This window comes from Bactrocera neohumeralis, chromosome 6, assembly GCF_024586455.1.
Source record: "Bactrocera neohumeralis isolate Rockhampton chromosome 6, APGP_CSIRO_Bneo_wtdbg2-racon-allhic-juicebox.fasta_v2, whole genome shotgun sequence".
Lineage (NCBI taxonomy): Eukaryota > Metazoa > Arthropoda > Insecta > Diptera > Tephritidae > Bactrocera > Bactrocera neohumeralis.
The window spans coordinates 10746129-10761926 of NC_065923.1; the positions used below are offsets into that span (position 1 = coordinate 10746129).

The window sequence follows — 15798 nt, forward strand, 5'->3', positions numbered from 1 at the left end:
GAAATAAGTCGATCAATAAAATTTGATGGTGGCCATGCCGCACAGCGTGTGGTCAAATAACTCGAAAACATTTTGCTTTTGTTTTACGGCCAACAGAAGAGCCCACAACAATGAAGAACCGCTTGCAATGGATTGGTTGTGGCAGAAAACCAAAAGCCTGAGAGAGGGCACGAAAAATATGAAATATTCAGTGGAAATAAGTAGGTTAACGGATTTTACAATGTGAAGTCAACCGTTGGCATTGCAAGAGAATATAATATTCTTAAATATTTAAGTCGAGAGATGTGCTGGTTTGCCAAAGAGCGCATACAAAGTATGTAGAATAGATGTATATATATACATATATATATATATAATCACAAATATATTTTTGTATACCAAAATAAAGGTGTGTTAAGTTGTTGTTTTAGGAATTTGCGTTTAATTAATCTTAACCCTTATGTGCGCAAAAACTTCTTTAGTAGGCAATGTATAATTATATTTTCAATTAACATTTCTGATATGCAAAGCATCATCATTTAAACGGCATTTGACCTTTTTACACTTAAGAGGTCAGTAGGGTAAGCTGGCCTGTTTTATTGACATTTATTTTTCGTAGAAATTTTTATTCTACAATAACACTTTTTCCACATATCATGAGATATATTGTGGAGTGTATAACAATTTTTTTCGGAATTTTTTGATGACATCTGTCGGAGAAATGGCTGGGTGAATGAGATGCGTTTTTTCACTGGCGGACACGATTTCTCATGTTTGGATCATCTGTAACACAAAAACCCAATTTATTCTTAAAAAGTAATTAACGTTTTTTTTTTTTTTTTTTTTTTTTAATTTTTCCCCATGTTTCTTTACATAAATTTTGTCATAACATTGTCAATAAATTATAAAAAATTATGAATAGACACGGTAGCCAGGCGTTTTGTGAACATTTAAAAAAAATATATTAAGCAAATCGGTTGAGTAGTTCGACCGGAACCATGTCCGGCAGTTTAAAAAAGTGTGTTTTGAGATAAACGCGTTTAAAGTTTGAGGTGTGCACTCCGAGCGCCTCGAATGTAGAGCGGTATTATTATTTTTGGGCCTTTTTCGAAACCTTCCAATGGTAAAGTCGGTTTCTGTATTAATACTAAAGGTATAAGGGAACAGAAAATGTAAAAAAAAATTTTTCTGAAAAAAGATTACCCTACTGACCCCTTAATAATTCCAAAAACAATAATTTATCTGTTACAATAAGGTGTTAATTCACTTACAAGTAGGACCCTCTGGTCTAGGAGAATCATCAAAAAAAGTACTCTTGCGGTGCGGAAGATTTTTCTGCTTAAAATTATCTCAAATACAAAACCCAAAAAATTAATATTACTTTAGCTGAATACAGGTAATGATCGCAGGACTTGTTAAGATTTTGATTTTTTGCAAAATGGCATCTTGCCAAAAAAATGTTTTTTTCTGAAAAATTTATCCTTCAGAGTGGTTCGAAAAATCAAATTTATTATCAGGAAAACACAATCTTTCGATCATTACTGGACAAATATATCTTAGAGAAATTTTGAACAAATCAGACCAGCTATTTAGAAGAAAATTTCCTCGCCGACTCCGAAAAACGCGTTTAATTTGGAAGACGACTCGAATACGAATAATTTTTCCGAATAAACTTCATACTTTCGGAGCATGCTTTAACAAAAAAGCGATTTTTTGACAAGTGGATATAACCCCTTAAAGCAAGAGGTGCTTCGAACTTTCCGTTGAAAAAATGCTTTGAAATCTCTGAGAAACAATCAAAGTACTTTTGATTGGAAGATAGCCTACAGAGTCATCTTATAATTAGTCGCATTCTCAGTGAGTAAGTTGTTCACGTATCCCATAAGTCAGAAATTAAATATATCGTTGAAGTCTTCGAAGTGCTCCCTAAACTTGCCATACAAAATGGTTGCAGTTATTTGATATTCAAGTTTAAGGGCCATTTTCTCAATGTCTGGTTAGCAGCCATGGAATCTTAGTTAAGTTAACCAAAACTGAACCGACAGATGACTGCTACCCAGACATTGAGTCTTGGTCAAGTTAGCCATAACTTAACAGACGGATTATTGTTAACCAGACATTGAAATTTGGTTCAGTTAACCGGATCTTAAATGACATATCACTGTTAACCAGACATTGAGTAATGGTTATGGTAACCAGCACTTAACTGACATATGACTAGACATTGAGTCTTGATTAGATGAACCAGAACTTAACTGACAGATGACTCCTAACTAGACATTGAGTTTTGGTTAAGTTAACCAGAACCAGATGACTGCTAACCAGGCTTCGAAAAAAGTCCTTAAGTATTTGCATGATAATTTGTCAAAGAACGCTGATAATAAATGTTAAAAGCTTGCGTTCACTTTGACAGCTGGTGACAGATATGCGTCTAGGAAATTATATGCCGTTGAAAACACCATATAACTAACCATGACTCTAATCATTTTTCAATTAATGTATTGGTGTATAGAGACCGTTTTTAAGCAGCTAAGTAGTTAATATATATTTTGAGGCTCATATTGCAATATTTTAATTACTTAATTAATTTTATTGAGTTAAAAAAATCCAAACAGGTGGCAACTCTCATAAAAAATAAACTCTAAATTTTTTTCTGCAAATTCCATAGTTTTAGGTGTTTATTTAACAAATAAATTTTGAACAGGTGGCAACACTCTGTTTTTAGTAAACGATATAATTATAATTACCAATAATACAAAAACAATTGCAATATTTTAATTACTTTATTTAATGTATTGAGTTAAAAAATTCCGAACAGGTGGCAGCTCCCATAAAAAATATTTCAAACTCTAAATTTTTACTGCAATTTCTATAGTGAGAAACAAAGTCAATTATGCATATTTGCCTATATTTTTAATTTTTCTGCCTAAAACTTTAGCTATATTGTTCACACAAGGGTTAATAAAGACTGGTTTAATTAAAAGCAAATGGGCTGCTTACAATTTTTTGATGATTTTATGGCCGCAATAAAATTCAATAATATTTAAATCGTATTCGTCTTTTTCTTTGTTTTGTCTTACAGCGTTCAGCTTGTTGAAAATGGAATAGCAATGGACCATTGTTTTCACCAGCACTTTTCGCTGATCCACGAATTGCTCACAACTCGAAATCAGATAAGGCGACACAAAGCCACTCTGCGCACCGAATTTGACACCAAGCCACGACTACACCTCACATTACGAACGCACTCGTCACTTACAAAAGATCAACAACAATAACAACAACAACAACAACAGCAAGAATTGAAATTCCAAAGGTAAGAAGATATTGGAGCGATCGTTTTAATGTACACACATATGTGTGTGTGTCTCCAACGTTGCATGAATTCAATAGAAAACAAACAAAAAGATAAGTCGATTAGTGTACAAATATTTACACATTGCACACAGTGTGATTTGAATGAAAGAAAAAAAAATATTTAAAGAAATCAAAAAGTGAAAATGTGTACACTCACACATATACACTAATCCAGCAATAAACAGCGATATGAGCGATAATGTTGGTCAAAGCATTTGATAACATCAAACGTGATCTGCATAGGCAACTCACACATATGTACACATCCATACATACATGAAAATTGCTACATACACACATACATACATACGTTTTTTATTAAAAAATAATAATTTCTTGTTGACAAACAAGCAAGCAACCATGCATTGTGCAACATTAACACCTCACCTCAAACACACATATATTTCCTCACAGACAGCCAAACATTCGCACACACATTACATATCAGCTATTTACATTAATTCCTCTGCATGTGTTGGTGTAGATAATGATCAAACGCACCTCAGCATGTAACAACAAGTCAAAGTCATGTCAAACATAACGGTGCAACTGTCAATACGCACACGTTTTCTCATTCCAAAGTGCAGCCCAAGCTTCTACACATGCAACCATGTCTTTTATGCACTCTTACAACCTTATTGGTGCTCAACTCCACTAATCAGCCGCTGGCCTGGGTTGGCTGTGCAGTCAGGTAGCGCGTGATTGAATAATAATAGTTCTAGCTGCATTTAAGCCGCTAATAGGTAGCTTAAAATGTGCGCTTCCGCTTTCAACAATTTCTCAAGTCTGCCGAGCTGACAAGTCACACGATCAGCTCGTAAGCCTCCGAGGTGAGTTCATCAAAATGAACGTAGATTGGAGATTTTCTATAAATGGTAAACATACGTGCCACAGAATATACTATATGTACATATGTTTGAACTATACTAACGGCCATACACTTAGAAAAAATTTTTTTCGAACAACTTTGAGAAGCCTTAGTTCAGCGCACTAACTTTAAGTCTTGTTCGTCGAGACGTCGGTAATGTGTAGAAGCAATTCCATAGTGCAAAATTTGCAGGAAAGGGGATGGAAAACCAAGTTCCACTTAAGTCTGGCTGAAATATACAATATTTAGTATATTTGTTTGAAGTAATAACTCGTTTAACCGCTAACACCCTCAAAAATTGTGACTTGAACGGTCCTATCGAGCGAAACTACATCTTCTTAGAATATATTGATAGTTGAAAAAGTCTTTTCGTTTTTATCAATAGTTATCGTTGCAGTCGTATATCTTATCATCTCTATAAGTTCGTTATGTCACAACAATGGTTCGGAAAGGTGTTCTGGAAATTTAAAAAAGAAAGAAAACCTCGCGCTGGTCGACTTATCGTTGAAAAAGTCAATGAAATTATGGAAAAGTTTGACATAATGAAGAAATGGTCTACGTTTTGAAATTTTTGTATAAAATAGGGAAGAATGTCACGCAAGTCACCAACAATTTTGAGATAACGATGCTGATCGATTATTTTTAACAATGCTTTTCCCAGAAAACTAGATTTCGCACGGTAGACTTTTCGTTGAAAAAGGTCATATATAAAAGTAAACCATCATACTCGTATAAGCAGCCATGACATCGCTAAGGAACTTGACATTCCTCATCAAACGGTTTTAAATCATTTAAAAACTGCTGGCTACAAAAATAAGCTCGATGTTTGGGTAACACATGAATTGCCTGTGAAAAATTTAATGGACCAAATTAAAATCTGCGATTCTTTGCTGAAATGAAATGGAACCATTTCTGAAGCGAATGGAAACAGGAGACGAAAAGTGGATCAAATACGAGAAAAATGTGAGAAAAATATTATGGTCCAAGCGTGGTGAAGCTCAACAAATGATCGCAAAGCCAGGATTGACGTCTCGAAAGGTTATGCTGAGTGTTTGGTGGAATTGGAAAGGAATCATCCACTATGAGCTGCTTCAGCCTGGTCGAACGATTGACTCTACATTTTACTGTCAACAACTGATGGGATTGAAGCAAGCAATCGAAAAAACGGCCAGCACTGATCAACAGAAAGGGCTTCGTCTTCCATCAGAACAACGCTAGACCACACATATTTTTGATGACTCGGCAAAAACTGGGAGAGCTTGGCTGGAAAGTTTTGATGCATCCACCATATAGTCCTGACCTTGTACCATCGGACTACCATTTGTTTCGGTCAATGCTGAACTTCGTTAATGGAGTAAAGTAGGCTTCGAGAGAAGCCAGTGAAAATTACTTGTCTCAGTTTTCGCCGCGAAACTAAAAAAGTTTTACACTGATGGAATAACTGTAATGTCTCTAGCGGAAAAATGGCGAAAGGTGGTCAATATTTAGGTGGTATATAAGTATTTAGTTTATTTAAGTTCATTATAAATAATAAAAAGTAAGTTGAAGTTTGATTAGAGATACGAAAAGACTTTCTCGACTACCCAATATGTCATTTAATGTAAAAAGTTTTTCTCTTTTTACAGCACGCCAAACCTCTCCAATTGAGAGCTACCACTAAGAATTTAAGTAAGTACAGTTAATAGTGTAAACAACAGTTAATTGTTAGCAAGAACTCGCACAAATTTAAAAATTTAAACTGTTTTTGGTTATTTTAAAATTTTTAAATTTATTACCAATTTATTATGCCACGGTGACCTCTTTTCACCACTTATGAAGTCCAACGATAGCGGCCAATAAATTTCACGGTGTAGCATAAATATTACAATTTAGTTCATAAACATTAAATTTCTTTATGTGTGTGTGTTTGTAAAGAATATTGTATTAAATTGGCCCAATTGTTGTTGCTTTTGGCATTACGCTCAATGTATTCAAAAATACAAACACACACCTACCATATAATGTATATAGTTTAAGCGCGCATTTTCCGCATCTGTTTGTGCCCTCCGGCGTGCAGTTCACCTCAATCATAATCATTATGATTGTCTTCGCCTGTTCGTTCCTCATCAATTTGATCGACTTGTTTATGGGTTGTCAGTGAATTTTTGGCATATCTTCCGCTCCACGCTGCAGCAGCAACACGAGTAGGCACTGCATACACAAACATGCACACATACATATAAATATATAACAATTTTGTTTTTGTAATGGAATTTTTATGTTGTAGGCTTCAACAGCCCACGAGTGAGTGTATGTGTGTGCGTGTTTGTGTGAAGATTGAAGAGGCGAGTGAAAAGGCGAAATTTGCATTTTTGTATTATTTTACCGTTTTTTCACTGCACTCGCGGCACAATGAGGCGAGTGTGAGTGGCGTGATATGAAGCAAGATTAAAAATGCATGCATTGAAATTGAAAATATAATAAATTTATTCTTCAAAATGAACTTTTCGTACTCGCTGATTGATTTTAAAAATCCTCTCAAGGTGAATAAATGAAAATTCGATAGCACGTGGGTTATTATGTTAAAATTGCATGAAAATGCTTATCGGTGACATTTATTTTCTTTTTCACTTTTCGTTTGCAATCCACTGATCATGACTTGGAGCCAAAAAAATTAGTATCAACTTTTTCTTTCTGATTCTGATAAATAGTCTATAAAAAGGAGATCTGGTTATTTCTTAAGTCATTATATATTTTCTCCAACTACATAGCATAATTAACCGTTCCCTAGCTATTGCTGGGTTCTCTCCTGCATCATTTTGTTTACTCCATCGAATATAGTGCTGCAGCTTAATTTGCTGAGCATAGTAATTTCAGTTCTTTTCTCTTAAAGCAAACTAGTACTATGATTTTGGCTCGAGTAATGTCAAGTAGTCTCAGTTCTTTTGGCTTTAATGATACATTTTTCCGTATATTTATTGTCATGGCGTTTAAGAAAGCATTTTCGGTCTTGTGACCTAAAATCACACTCTTATGACGATTCTCTCTCTTTATTTTTCAATAGAAGCAAAAGTTGAAATTGAAAGGAAGGAGTCCAATATCTGCTGTTTTGAGTCGGATTGTTGAGGTACTAAAAGCCAAAATCTTTAGCAGAAACTCAATCAATCGGGAAAAGAGCTTTGAGCTTTAAATAAGCTTTCAACCTTGCATTTCTTCAACTGAATGGAGTAAAAGTTTTAATTAAAAGTATGAAACACTTTGACTTAAACGAAGATATCAAAGTCGATGCCTTCGTCGGTTCCATCTTGGCCTCCTCAAGTCATAATTTTTGAAATATGTCGTCGTATAGCTCATCGTTCCATCGACTTCGGTATTCACCGTTGCCAATGCGCAGGCAACTCGTAACACCGACTCATCAGATGTTGTCATCGTCCATTCCTCTGTGCCATATAGAAGAATAGGGATGATGAGTAACTTATACAATTTGATCTTTATTCGTCGAGAGAGGACTGTACTTCTCAATTGCCTACTTAGTCCGAAGTAGCACCTATTGGCAAAAGTTATTTTGCGTTGGATCTCGAGACTAAGGTTGTTGTTGGTGTTAATGCTGGTTCCAAGATAGACAAAATTATCTACGTCTCCGAAGTTATGACTGTCAATAGTGACGGGGGAACCTGGTCGCGAGTGCGACGACTGTTTGTCCCATTTGCTTTGCTTTCTTTTCCAGCGAACGCAGAACTAACAGCGCGGTTGTTGAGGCGAATGATATCAATATAATGGACGTACTCTTTACTATTGTACCGTCTCTATTATGATCTGAAGCTCGCGTTGTCTGAATCTTCAGAGTCAAGTATAGTGAATATTAGTTATTTTCAAGTGCTGAGAAGTAGGCATAAGAGAGACGCTGGAACACCTCCTATACTTCAGCTCAGCTTTATTGAGAACTCCTCTTAGAGCTTCGCAGCTCTAGGGAATAAATTAAATATCAAAATTAGACATCAAGTCGTCCTTAAGGTTCGTGAAATACGATGACGGTCTGTATGACGAATACTTCCGCTCTAATTAAACGGAAGCTCCATCTGATATTACTAAGGGTCAGCAGGTTTGTTTATGACCTGACAGCCAGTTTGCAGTATAACCTAGCCTAACCTAAAGTGCTCCAACCAGTAAGCGAAGTTTTGATGACTGAAATTGGTTTCTAGATTTTCATGTGATCATCTATTTTAAATTCATCAAGAGACACCGAGCTTCATTCGAAAGCCTTTTCGTAAGATTGTGCCGGGGATAAAATCTCGCCTCTCTGCATCGGACACTTTTAAAAGAGATTTCTACTATTACGCCAGTCATCAGCGACTGTTTTGAGGTTAGAAAATATGTTGTGCAAATATCCCTTGGAACAACTGCGGACCGCCTTAATGTGCGCTCACTCAATTCTTGCCGACTATCAAATCAGCTCTAAACAGGTGGTACAATTCTAAATTATCTACATTAACAGATCAAAGTCGGTCACAATTCACCTTGAGTGTATGCGAATAACAGAAACAGCAGCAACAACAACAACATATTTGCAACTAAAAAGCAGTTATAAGAAATGAAAAGTTGAAATTATTGCGCTCTGTGACCGGTCCAGGTTGGGGCAAGCAGCAGCAGCTGCCGCAAACCATAAAAAGTAAAAAAGCCACAAACAACAAGAACAACAATGAACAGCCAACAAGGTGGTAGCTAAGCAACCGAATATTCGCGCTGTCGAACAAATCTCGCCACAGAACGGGTAAGTGCCTTTTGGGGCAAGCAAGTGGCAAGCACAGGTTGACGACGCCGCCAGCACGTGATTTGTGTGCACTTTGCAGGTACGAGTGTGTATGCAAGTGTGTGTGTGTGTTTTGGCGCTGTTGATTGCAATAACTTTTAATAGGATTTTTCTAGTTCTCCGACTACTGGCCGCGCTTTGTGACTGGCGGCATATTCCCAATGCTAGTTAAACACGGTTTTTTGCGCACCTGTTGTTGCTATTGTAGTGCCACTACATATACATATGTGGAGGTATATGTATATAATATAATATGTTGTGTCAGCAGCTTTAATGGTTGAGGTAGTTAAGCGAGTTTTTTATTTCAACTTTTTTGCGCAAACTTCGTTGTTGGTGTTGTTGCAGCTGCTTAAATTCATGCCTTGCCTCAAATGAGCACTCAGCGGCATTTTATTTAAAAACAATTTACTTCTCGCTAATTTTGTTGAATTTAATTTTCCTGCATAATAAAAATAGTTGAGACAATAGTTGAGTTCATGTATATTTTGGTTTTTATATCCGCCTTTAGATATTTTCTACATTTTATTGCGGAAATAACCTGCAATATTAATTCGCGATATGCTAATCACCACACGCATGCGCAGCCTCAAATGCGTGTATAAATACATTTTCACGCTTCCCAACCGCAACATTCCACATTTGCATTTTTTCCCATGCTTCTCATGCGCCAAAGATCGTTTTTGTTGTGGCTGTAAATTAACTGCCGCGCATGCGCAACCGCATTCCGCAAATGAAATATACAGGCGCGAATATTCGTTAGTACGTTTTCGCTAAAAATATCGAACACACAATGCATTTCTTACTCGTATTCGCTTAGAAACACATTATCTGCTTCTTCTTCACACAGTTTTTTTGTTATCTATTCATTTGTTGCATGCAACATTCTAAGAACTGTACCTTAAAAGCTTATAAGTAAGCAAGAAATTCTTCTAAAGATGTTTTATCTGTCTGCTGGCATGAAAAGTGGGTTAAATTTGTTTGAAAAATTTTCGAAGTTTTTTTTTAAATATATTTTATGATTTTTTTATAAATTTCAAAAATTAAATTTGATAAATTTTCCGAAAAATGTGAAGATATATATTATTACTATTTCATGGATTTTTTAAAACCAGTAAAAGGCAGGTAATTTGAATAAATACTTAATTTTTTTTGGAAGCCAAAAGATGTTTATTCTGATACTGCTTTAATTCAGCGAATATCTGCTATTGACTGGTCACTGGTTGAGTGCTTGTTGAAAAATGAATTTTTAGGGGGCCTCTTATAAAAATAATAAGCTTCCTCAGGATCGGGAGGGACCTCTCCGAGCCGTTCGATACCAAAAGAGGTTTGAAACAAGGCGACTCCCAATCGTGCGACTTCTTCAATCTACTTCTAGAGGAAATAATTCGAGGCGCACATCTATAATCTTCTATAAAAGTGTACAGCTGTTGGCGTACGCCGATGATATTAATATCATTGTTCTCAACAACCGTGCCGTTAGTGTAGTGTTCAGTCATAACTCCGAAGTCGTAGATAATTTCGTGTATCTTGGATCATTAACATCAACAACAAAGTCAACCTCGAAATCCAACGCGCAGTAAATCTTGCCAACAGGTGCTACTTCGGACTGCGTGGGAAATTGAGAAGTAAAGTCCTCTCTCGACGAACAAAGGCCAAACTCTACAAGTCACTCATCATTCCAGTCTTGCTATTTGGTGTGGAGCCATGTATGACGACAACATCTGATGAATCGGCCTTAGGAGTTTTCGAGAGAAAGGTTCTGCGAAATATTTATGGTCCTTTAGGCTTTGGCAACGGCGAATACCCCATTCGGTGGACAGATGAGCTGTACGAGATATACGACGACATTGACATAGTTCAGCGAATCACGAGACAGCTGCTACGCCGGCTAGGTCATGTAGTCTGAATGAAAGAGAAAACTCCAGCTTTGAGCGTATTCGACGCCGTACGCATCTGGGAATGCAGAGGAAGGTCTCCATTCCGTTGGAAAGACGAGGTGGAGAAGCACCTGGCTACACTTGGAATCTCCAAATTGTACCAAACAGCGAAAAGAAAGAACGATTGGCGAGCTGTTGTAAACTCCACGCCAATAAAACAGAAGAAGAATAAAAGACAATGAATAGTAAATACCTGTATCACCTATAAATTATGCCCCGAAGAGCCTATAAAATATATATACTATATATGAATGACCACCATGACGAGCTGAGTTGATTTTGTGATGTCTGTCTATCAGTATAAACGCAAACTAGTCTCTTAGATTTCGAAAAATTAATCTGAAATTTTACACTCGTGCTTTTCGCCCCAAGAGGCTCATAGCTGAATCTGCCGCTAACGAATCACTCATGCTCGTATATATGCCATACAAACTGTGCGATCAAAATCGAATTCTTTTATGGAAAACTTTTATACTTGACGAGCAGGACATTTGGCATGAATTATTTTTCAATACAACGTTGGAAAAATGGCTTCAGCATCCAAAGTTTTGAGAAAGATATTGGTATAACTGGAATTAGTTTAACAAATTTTGGACTATGAGCATGATCTTGAAGCTTTAGTTGTCCCATTTGAATTTTCTAATTCTGTAAATATTAATCAATTAAACAATGCTGTTAAAAGGCATAATTAAGACACAAGAGCCTGAGTTCTGGGTTACTAGGAGCATTTTACTTTATGTAGTACATATTTCGCGCTCCTCTTTAGTTATATAGCGGCCGAGTCGTGATTCATACGATGTTGAACCCGGTTCTAAGTACTTCTTCACGCATTTTTAAAGTTTCCAATCATATTGCTCTTTTAGCTGCACCCTTTATTTAGCTGAATCAAACTTTGGTTTTCCACAGCATTTTTATTTATTTATGAATCGTGCCATTTTCACTACAGCGCCAGTTTTTGCAATATTTTCCATGCCTCAGATGTTTATTTGCATTGCTGACATGAAATTCGCTGTTTTTGTTGACGTGTGGGCGGATGTTTATGGGTGTTCGGCTTGAAGTTCTATTGTAGGTCAGCATGCATGTAGTTGTTGTAAATTATATTTAATTAGTGGCAGTTTTTTCGGAGGACAAATTGTCATGCGAATATGCACAGGTGCTGCATGGATTGGTAGAGAGAGGTTAAGGAATTTTTCTAATTTATTCAAAATATTTTTACAGATTGGCGAAAATATTACCATTCGAGGGAAGTGAGAGACTCATTGATCATAAAAGAAATTTTTATTTCGCTCATTACATATTTTTCCCTTGTTCTGACTTTTAGACTTTAATTTTTTTTTACGATATTTCTTTAAAAATCTCCTTTACACAGTCTGGCGATTTTTGCCATGAGAAAAAGTTAAACAACGTGGTTGCTTCAAATTTTATGCTTCTAATGGAATTATGGCGTAGAAATCGTTGAAAATGTTCCAGAATTGATTTGGGAAGCCTACATTATCACGAGCGCCACAAAACATTCTCTGTTAACGACGGCAGCGGAGTAATGGAGGATCTCAATAACTCTTTTAAATGTTTTGAATAAAGTTCCATGAGAATAGAATAAATCATAATTTTGAAAATTGTCATGTTTTTATTGGCTCGGAAACCAATTTTGAATGTGATGTTAAAGCATTATATTCTAATAAGTGAAGATGTAGTTTTTTGTCAGTCGGATGGTATGAGCACCTTTTCAAACATCGAAATTTTCATTAGTTAAATTTGGACGAGGTGAACATGTTGTTCGATTCAACCACCTTTTAAGAAATGCAATACTCTTACCAAGCTTTGCTTTGATATTTGGCGAACATCTGATTTATCCAAAGGAAAGTCTCAGGTGTGATCTGATGCTGCTGGTGATGTGTAGAAAAAATATTTTTCAAAAAGTTTAAGGCACTTCCACTTCCTACGAATATTTTACGCTATTAACGGGTGATCCAAGCTGAGGTATTTTTTTCAATAGCATTTTGCTGACAGATCACCCGTGAGTTGTGTCAAACTGTCATGTTATTTCTGTTCTGTATTTTTTGGTATTTCATCATGAAAAGACTTACGCCTGAGCAACTTTTACAAATAGTTCAACTTTATTCGGCGTCGTTCACAGCAACTCCTACTGACGTATGGAACGACTTGGCGCATTTTACGTCGAGATCTTAAATTGAAAGCGTACAAATACAGCTTGTGCAAGAACTGAAGCCGCTCGATCTTCCCAAGCGACATCGCTTTGTTCTATAGGCTCTTGAAAAGTTCCTAGAAAGTCCGACGTTTTCGAGCCAAATTTTGTTCAGCGATGAAGCGCATTTTTGAACGAAGAGCGCAATCTGCGGAGATCTAAGAGATGCCATTTCATCTTGAAAAAACAATGGTTTGGTGTGGTCTGTGGGCCGGTGGAATCATCGGCCTATATATTTCTTCTAAAATGATGCCAGTGAGAACGCAACCTTAAACGGTTATCACGCCATGATAAACGACTACTTGATACCTGAAATTAAAGCTCGTGATCTCGGTGACATTTGGTTTCAACAAGATGGCGCCACTTCTCTCACATCGCTTCAATCAATGGGTTTACTGAGAGAACACTTTGGTTAGCACACAATTTCACGTTTTGGGCCGGTTGATTGATCACCAAGATCGTGTGATATCACACCGTTACACCCTTTCCTGTGAGGATATGTAAAGTCTAAGGTATATGCGGACAATCCCGCTTCGATTCAGGCCTTGTAACAAAATATCATGCTTGTCATTCGCCAGTTACCAGTCAAAATGCTCGAACGAATCATCGAAAATTGGACTCAACGGATGAACTATCTGAGACGTAGCTGCGGCCAATAGTTGAAAGAGACAATCTTCATAAAATAAATGCCAAAGAATGTTTTATCGAATAATAATAAACATTCCCCATTAAATTTGAAGTTTTTGTGTGTTTTTTTTTTTTTAAGTAGGGAACCACGATATGGTTTACCCTTTAAAAACAGAACAATTAAAGTACGTGCAACATATTGTAAGAGTAAGACAAAAGTATCATCCTGCGTACATTAATTCGAATTGGAAATAAATTGAAGCACTGAGTCTAAAATATGTTTTATTCACCACCGAAATTGTCAAAGAACATAGAAATATTTAGAATATTTTCTATATTTATTAAATGTGATTCGCTAAAAAGCTTTTTATATTTTTAGCATGAAGAAAGAGTCTTTTCTACCAACACATTTGCCAGTACAAGCAAGAAGCTGCGTTTAAAGATGACCGCTCGCTTTAATTTCTTACCTTAAGTTAGCAATGCTATTATTTAGTGCCTTCTATTCTAGTGGCTCGCTGCAATAATATATTTCGTTCATTCCACATGCAATTCAACAGCGGGACATTTTTTGTTGCATGCAACACACACTGCAATAGAATGAATGCACTCCGTTTGTGATGGCCACGGAGCGTGTGAATGCAGCACCGAGTGCAACAGGTTTTTCCGGAGCGCGGACACAAAAACAAATACAGACACACAGCAACAACACACATACACATATACACTTGTAAGGCCGTGTTGCATGTGTTTATGTGTCAAACTCGTTTAATGGAAGTTTTGCAACATTTTCCATTTATTTTGTATTTATTGCATTTATTTGTTTTTTTCTTTTGTTGCAACCGCAACAGCACACACGTATTTTAGCACTAACTGCGGCGGCGGCGGGGTTTACGGCGCGAAGTAGCTGGACTGGCAGGTCTGAGACTTGGCGTTACATTGGTTGGCGTGGCTGCCGCAGTGGCCGATGGGCACGTTGAATGCCAGCTTAGCCGGTTACAATATGTTGTTGTTATTGCTGTTTGAGTGTGTAACTTGGCAGTTTGCGCAGTTGTTGCAATTTGCACTTTTTGTTTAATTGATTGGGGTATCAACACTCGTAACGGGTGGAAAAATATGCGTGCACCTTTTTTTTTATTGGAAAGCACCAAATTTATTATTTTTTTTTAATTTTATTTTTTAATAATTTTTTTTATACAAAAAAATCATAAACAAATAAACTTAGTTATTTTTTTATGTTATATTTTTTATTTGTTAGCACTAAATTATCATACAAGTTATTAGAAAACACAACTTGCCACCGCTTGGCTACTTGACTTGCCGAAAACTCACTTTGCGGCATCAACACTCCAACTGAAGCGAACAAACGCTTTCGAATGCTCAACAATTGTCTTGCGTACGCGCACGTTAACACTCGCAGACTCGTCGTAATGGACTAAAAAGAACATAAATTTTATGCACATTCAATCTGCTCGATATCAACAGAGGCCCCAACCACCACTACCACTACTTCGTTGGCGATGGCGACGACGACGGCGACGCCAAACGTAATGTCGACGCCAGCACCGCTGACAGCGACGGCGACCAAGCAGCGAGCCACTCAGAAACAGTTTATAATTGTCGGCTACACGAGCACTATGCACCGCGTTGCCAACAGTCTCCTGGCACTATCTCCCTACTATTAATGGCAAGCACTGCTAAGCAATAATAATTGTGTAAACAGCGACGTCGACTGCGCAGCTCATCGCGACAGCGTCGTCTTTTATCTCCACTACTACAATGTGGGCGTGTGTGTGTGTGTACCTTGTGGAAGGTATCTTCTAATTGCCGACCAGCTGTGCATCCAACTACACCATCAGCATACAAATTCTACATTGGCTACAAGTGTCTTTTGTATCTATGAGATACAATTGCGTTCCATTGGAGTGGGTTTAGGACGGCGCTCTCAGCGCAGCGCCATGTGGAATGCATTGTAGAGTGCAAGCGCAACACAATGCTGATTACTTGAACGGCCTTCCGCATTAGAATTGCCTTTAGC

At 37.0% G+C, this 15798-nt stretch overlaps 1 protein-coding gene across 1 annotated transcript in view; it reads right to left on the reverse strand.

The window, feature by feature from the left end:
* LOC126762548 (EGFR adapter protein) overlaps nucleotides 1–15182 on the reverse strand; it is a 72241-nt gene extending 57059 nt beyond the window's left edge. Inside the window, exon 1 of the mRNA XM_050479380.1 lies at nucleotides 14231–15182. The gene's annotated coding sequence lies outside the window, so the exon portion shown is untranslated. The remainder of the gene's footprint in view (nucleotides 1–14230) is intronic.
* Nucleotides 15183–15798: the final 616 nt, after the last annotated feature.